The 6590-nt window shown below is 38.7% G+C and overlaps 1 long non-coding RNA gene across 1 annotated transcript in view; it reads right to left on the reverse strand.

The window, feature by feature from the left end:
* The window catches only part of LOC129528171 (uncharacterized), a 45445-nt gene extending 43170 nt beyond the window's left edge, over nt 1-2275 (reverse strand). Inside the window, exon 1 of the long non-coding RNA XR_008673396.2 lies at nt 2144-2275. This is a non-coding gene — a long non-coding RNA (uncharacterized lncRNA). The remainder of the gene's footprint in view (nt 1-2143) is intronic.
* Between the last annotated feature and the right edge of the window lie 4315 nt (nt 2276-6590).

The raw sequence follows: 6590 nt of genomic DNA on the forward strand, positions 1-6590 counted from the left end.
ACTGGATTTCCCAGAAGAGAAAGGGAGCAGAGGCCAAGGGGAACGCCTGAGGATACAAAGACTCATGCAGACACAGATAGGTGTGGGGATGGAGAGCAGGGCAGCTGCCGGAGTTTTACGCCACAGGCAAAAGACGAAAGCGGAGGAGGGAACGCTGTCCTAGGAAGGGGAAACAGATCCGGAGTGGGAGACAAGAAGAAAAGATGAAGGTGCAAAACAGTCTTTCGGGAGTGGGTGAAAAAGATCCCTGTGATGTGATGCAGGTCAGCAGCCCTGAGAGCTGACCTCATCTTGGAGAGCAAAGGAGAGAAAGCGACTGCTCATGTAAAAGCATCAGTTATGTCCCTTACAGCCTATCCAATGGACTTGCTTTATTCATTTCTTACTTGTCAGTAGTACTCAGCATTTTTGACTACTCCTGCTCTCTTGAAAGACTTCTTTCTTCCATGAAACCACATTCTCTTACCTAATTGCTCTCTTCTCAGTCTGTCACTCCACTGTCCAATCTCTGAAATGTTAATGCTCCTTAAAGCCCGCCACTGAATGCTTTCTAAATCCACTCTTGTCCTGTGAGCTTTCATCCACTCCAGTAGCTTCCCGTTCCACCCAAACACAGATAACGCCCAAATGGGCATCTCCTGGCGAACTCTGCTCCCAGTTATCCAACTAGCTACTTGATATCTCCCTTCGTGAATGTCTCACAGGAGTCTCAAATAAAGCACGTGCCCTTTCAGGTGTTTTTCTTAACATCTGATTCTCTGCCAATCTTCTCTATCTCATTAAATTTTAATTTCATCAAACCTGTTGCTCATGGTAAAAACCTTGTAATTACCATTGGTTTGTTCTAATCCTTTTCTTCCTATATCCAAACTAGGTGATTATCAACTAAAATTCCAAAATGCATTATTACCCCTCCTTTTTTTTCTATGTCCACAGCTGTCACCCTATTCCACTTGGAATTCTATGGGAGCTGTAATTTCCTGCAAGGGCTTTCTGAATTCCCCTCCTGACTTTCCTCATTTTAATTGAATTATACCTCTCCCCCGCTAGGGAAAACAGCCTTTACATATAAGACCCCAAATCCTTAACTTGGCCTGCAACAGCCTGTGAGACTCCAGCACCACTGCCTCAGGATCATCTCACAAAAACAGCCGTGTCCTTACCTATTCTTTGGCCACGTCAGTCTTTTAAGTTCTTCAACGGTGCCATACCATTTGTCTCTTCAGAGCCTTGCACTTTTGATCCTTCTGTCGGGAACACTCTTCCCTCTCCCTGCCTGGCTCTCTCCTATGTATACTGCAGTTCCCAGCTCACGTTTTCTTCCTAATGTGTATCTTTCCTAATATAAATTGTATATATGAAATCTTTCCTCTATGCTTGCTCTTACTATCTCTCATCTGTGTGATTTTATGTTTGTTTCCTCAACTAGGTTGTCAGGAATGCATCTGTTCTGCCTACTGTGGGAGCTCCAGTCCTGACACACAATTCCTGGCACGTGGTGGGTGCCCAGGAATATTTCAAAGAGGAAGAAAAGAAGTAGAGAGAGAGGAGGAGGAAAAAGCAGAGACGGGAAGAAAAACATCCGTAAATATTTTAGGGAAGATACGAAGCTTGGCTTCAATCAACTATGCAAAGCAAAACAAAACAAACAACAACAACAAACAAAGAAACAAACAAAACCAGAGCCTATTCCAAGGTGAGGGTCTAGGAACCCTATATGAATCAAAGCTACAGAGAGGTTAACATAAGCAAAAGGAAAAATAAAAAATAAGGGGCTGCACAAAGACAAGAAGTAATTTCCCACATAAATTAGAGGTCTTTCATTACTCATTAGACCTGATTATTCCACGGTCTTTCAGAATACCAGGGAAACATAGTGACACAGCAACCACAAATGAGTGTCGGGCTAATAATAACATGCATTATTGTATTTCTTCTGGTTTATAAGAAGCTAGGAAATATGATTTTGTTATGGTTCACTGGGGAGATATTACTAAGTCATCACCAGTTGGCATGGTGTGATTATAGAGACAGAACATGTCTGTTCATGACAAGTGAAGTGTGTGACCCAGGAAAACATTAGAATTTATTGGATTAGGACATTTCAGATGCTTTGAGTTGTCTGAGCCAGGGCTAAACCTACCTCCAGATTGATAGTTACATCCTGCAATCCATAATAAACCCAGACACCATCACCTCCTGGGATGAGGCTCCAGGTTTACCAGTCTTCTGATCTGCAGGTCATTAGAGATGGAATTCAAAAAACTTCTGGTCTAAAGACAGGAGGAAGGAAGAAAAAACAAGTGCATGTGAGTAAGGCTAATTAGAGGATTTAAACATGTGGAATTTTTCTTTCACCATGAAAACAATTAAAAAGCAAAATTGGACCCAGTGCGGATAAAAAGGGTTAACTGTACTTAGCTTAACATTTACATTTCTCAAAAGATAAAATGTGAGATTCCTCACTTGATCCTTCTATTTTTTCCATCACGTGGACTGTGTCCTCTGACGTGATTTCATTCCTTATTGACTCTCCTAGGGGAGAGCTTCCACCCATAGTGACAGCTGTGGAGAAGGGGCTGTCACTCTCCGTCGTAGCATTTAGCTATTAATACAGACACATCTACATTTTCTCCCATTTAAAGAGAGCCTGAAAATCAGGTAAAGGCTGACATTTCAAGAAGATGTGTTATCCAAAATAAAAATCTGATTCTCTCAGACTCACATTATTAGATCGGGTTGGTGACGGCCATTCCTGTTATCATGATTGAGGGAAATACTCAGGTGGAATTTGGCAATATTTCATGAAATTTCTTCCCAGATTAGGAAGTTTTGGAAATGGAGGCTGCTGTTATTTTAAATAGGAAATATCTTCACATCCAAAAAATAAAACAGAAAAATGGAGACTTTGACTTTGACGTTTGCAATCAAGCTTATCTCCACATTTACGCTTTTTACCACACCACAGTTTGTACCTATTGGCATATCACTGCACACATTTCTCTGCATTTTTACCTTTAGAAAGCATTTTAAAAGCCTAATCTTTCAATCTTGGACTGCATGACATGGGACTTCTTAGGTCAGATGATGTATTAGTCTGTTCTCAAGCTGCTAATAAAGACATATCCAAGACTGGGTAATTTATAAAGGAAAGAGGTTTAATTGACTCACAGTTCAGCATGGCTGGGGAGGCCTTAGGAAACTTACAATCATTGTGGAAGGGGAAGCAAACACATCCCCCTTCACATAGCGGCAGCAAGGAGAAGTGCAGAGCAAAAGGAGGAAAAGCGTCTTATAAAACCATCAGATCTTATGAGAACTCACTATCATGAGAACAGGATGGGGGAAACCTCCCCCGTGATTCAATTATCTCCAACTGATCCCTCCCAGGACGTGTGGGGATTACGGGAACTACAATTCAAGATGAGATTTAGGTGGGGACACAGCCAAACCATATCAGATGATACACAAACCTTTATTTGATTAAGGGGCTTGTATTAGGGTCTAATCAGGAAAATAGAATTCGTTGTTCCTGTTTCAACAAAGACAACATAACATAGAAAAGGGAATTTGATGCATAAAGATGATGATACAGTGCACGGATGAACAACACGAGTTTGCTCCCACTCTGAAGGCTACAGAGAGAAGGGAAGAGTCAGGCAGTGCCGCTGGACCCCCAGACAGAAGGGAGCAGGACAGGTCTCTCCAAGGGGGGAGATGGGGCTACAGAGGACATTCGGGCCACAGTCAAATTGCCACCTGACACAGAGGGACAGGGAAAATCATCCTCTCACCTCCAATGCTCTCACTGGAAGAAATCAGCCAAAACCAGCCCAGAAAGAGCAGGAAGGAGTGAGTTCCTGATCTGCACAATACAGAGCGGGTATATTTCATTGACAAAAGGCACATTGACCAAATATGTACAGCACCTCCATACTGGTCACAATGTGGTTTTGAAATATTTATACACAAAATGTTAGCAATAATTATATCTGTAGCTATAGTGCAAAATTTTAATAAATATTTCTCAAAAATCAGCATAGCAACCAGAGTAAGAGAAGGAAAAACATAAAGGCTTGAGTAACCTACTTTGTTTTAACAAATATAGTCACAAAACTATACATGCTAAACTGAATATCCCAAGTAGTCAGTTATTCATGATCTATGTAAGCAAATTCAACATTTATTAAGCCATGAAAGAATTACTAAATTTCAAACAGTAGTAATCAAATCAATCACATTCACAGGTTATGATCTCCATGGAGAGTATAAAGAGAAGTTTGAAAACACCTTTTGAACTAATTCTTGAATTTTTAAAAAGTGAAAATTATAGTCTATTCAGGATTAAATAAAAATGATAGAATTCGGCTGGGTGCTGTGGCTCACGCCTGTAATCCCAGCACTTTGAGAGGCCAAGGCAGGCAGATTATCTGAGGTCAGGACTTCAAGACCAGCCTGGCCAACATTGCGAAACCCCATCTCTACTAAAAAATACAAAAATTAGCCGGGCATGGTGGTGGTTGCCTGTAATCCCAGCTATTTGGGAGGCTGAGGCAGGGAGAATTGCTTGAACCCAGGAGGTAAAGGTTGGAGTGAGCCAAGATAGAACCACTGCACTCCAGCCTGGGTGACAGAGCAAGACTCTGTCTCACAAAAACAAAAACAAAAACAAAAAATCACAGAGAATTCAAGTTAAGAGCTCATAGAAGAAAATATAAGAAAATATTTACAACCTCAGGTACTAACATTTATAATATCAAATTCCTGTGATAGAAAACAGGAAATGCTGCAAATAAAATTACTGGTCATTCATTTCTAGATTTATTTCATAAAAAGACACAAAAATAATCAATTATAAAAAGTAACATAGAGTCAAAGAAGATTTCAGTATAAAGTAATAAAATTTTAAAAAACAGCAGTATTGATCAAAAACTCATCTTTGAAACAAGAATAAACACTCATTAATTCTGATTAGAGAAAGTGAGAGAATGTATGAATAAATATTATAATAGTGACACAAAGCCAGAACTAAAGATGCAAGAAACTTTCTCAAAGGAATAAAAAAGTTTTTATTACAAAATAAAAAAAAATCAAATCAATGGTTCCTTAGAAGAGTATATATTACAATTACCTTATATTTATATTTCTTACAAATTGAAAACTTAATTTTCAATTTTTACAAGTTTCCCTTGAAAACTTGATAAATGCAACTTTTTTCCCCTGGTAAATTCTACCAAACCTTTAAGGAGTAAATATTTCCTATATTATTTAAATTACTCTAAAACATATTGTCTTAGTTCACCAGGGCTGTCATAGCAAAATACCATAGACTGAGTGAGTTATACAATAGAAATTTATTTCTCAGTTTTATAAGCTGGGAAGTCTGAGATCAAAGTTCTAGCTGATGTGGTTTCTGGTGAGAGCTATCTTTCTGGCCTATAGATGGTCACCTACTTGTCCTCACAGGACCTTTTCTCAATGGTCAACTGCAGAGAGAGACACAGAGAATTGCTGTCTGGTCTCTCTTCATTCAAGCTTGCCAATCTGCTTGGATCGCAGCCCCACCCTTATGACCTGATTAAACCTAATTACTTTCAAGTACAGGCATACTGGGGATTAGGGTTTCAACAAGTAAATGTGTGGAGCAGGGTGACAGGACAAATATTCAGTCCATGCACGCTTAAAAAGAACAGCACATTTTTTCAACTCATTCTATAAAAAATCTAACTTAGAAACATAAATGCAAAAATTATTCAATTAAATATTAGCAAATTAACTCCAGTATTACAATAAAAGATGAATGCAAGTAGGATTTATCTCAGGAATAAAAGAATTGTTCAATATTAAGAATTGTGCAACTATAGACTGTGATAAAATGATGCTTTACATTTTCCCAAAATAGAAAGCTTCTTAATCCTTATACAGTAACAGATACGTGTTTGTAGATACATGAGAGAAATAAAGGCTTTTCTTGACTGCTGAATACCGCATGCCTTTGAGTCTGCGCAGCTGTTTGAGGTGAGTGTCTTGGGTACTTGCTTTACTTGTAAGGCTTTTGTGCCTTCAGTAGAGACATTTCATTTCTGCTGACATTACCTGTGGGTAAATGCTTTCATCTGTTATCAGCACTTGGCTGCTATTGTTCCTCTTAAATGCTTAAATTGCACTTATTACGTACAGGTGATGAATTTAGTAGCTTGGCATATTAGCTATAAAGCAAGAAGCTGTAATTTCTAATAAAAGAAGTCAAAGGCCAACTAACTGCAGAATAAATAACCTAGAAACAACTAAATTTATAGGGAATTTAATTGAGATTTCAAATTAAAATGGAACGTAATATTATATAGAAAGTGTCACTTTCAAGGTGATTGGAATTTTCCCTATATACAAAATATATTTTTCTATTAAAGGTCAAGAATATTTATTTATTCTTTATCTCTGCAGGCGAGTCCCCAATCCAGGCATTAGCCAGCTTCAGCCTGGATTACTTCAGGATCTTCCATGCTACAAATCTACCACTCACTCATGCTTTTTATCACTGCGAAATGCTGCCTGCTTATTTTTTCTTTTGAGTATGTCATTCGTTTTAA

This window comes from Gorilla gorilla, chromosome 17 (assembly GCF_029281585.2).
Source record: "Gorilla gorilla gorilla isolate KB3781 chromosome 17, NHGRI_mGorGor1-v2.1_pri, whole genome shotgun sequence".
NCBI classification, from domain to species: domain Eukaryota; kingdom Metazoa; phylum Chordata; class Mammalia; order Primates; family Hominidae; genus Gorilla; species Gorilla gorilla.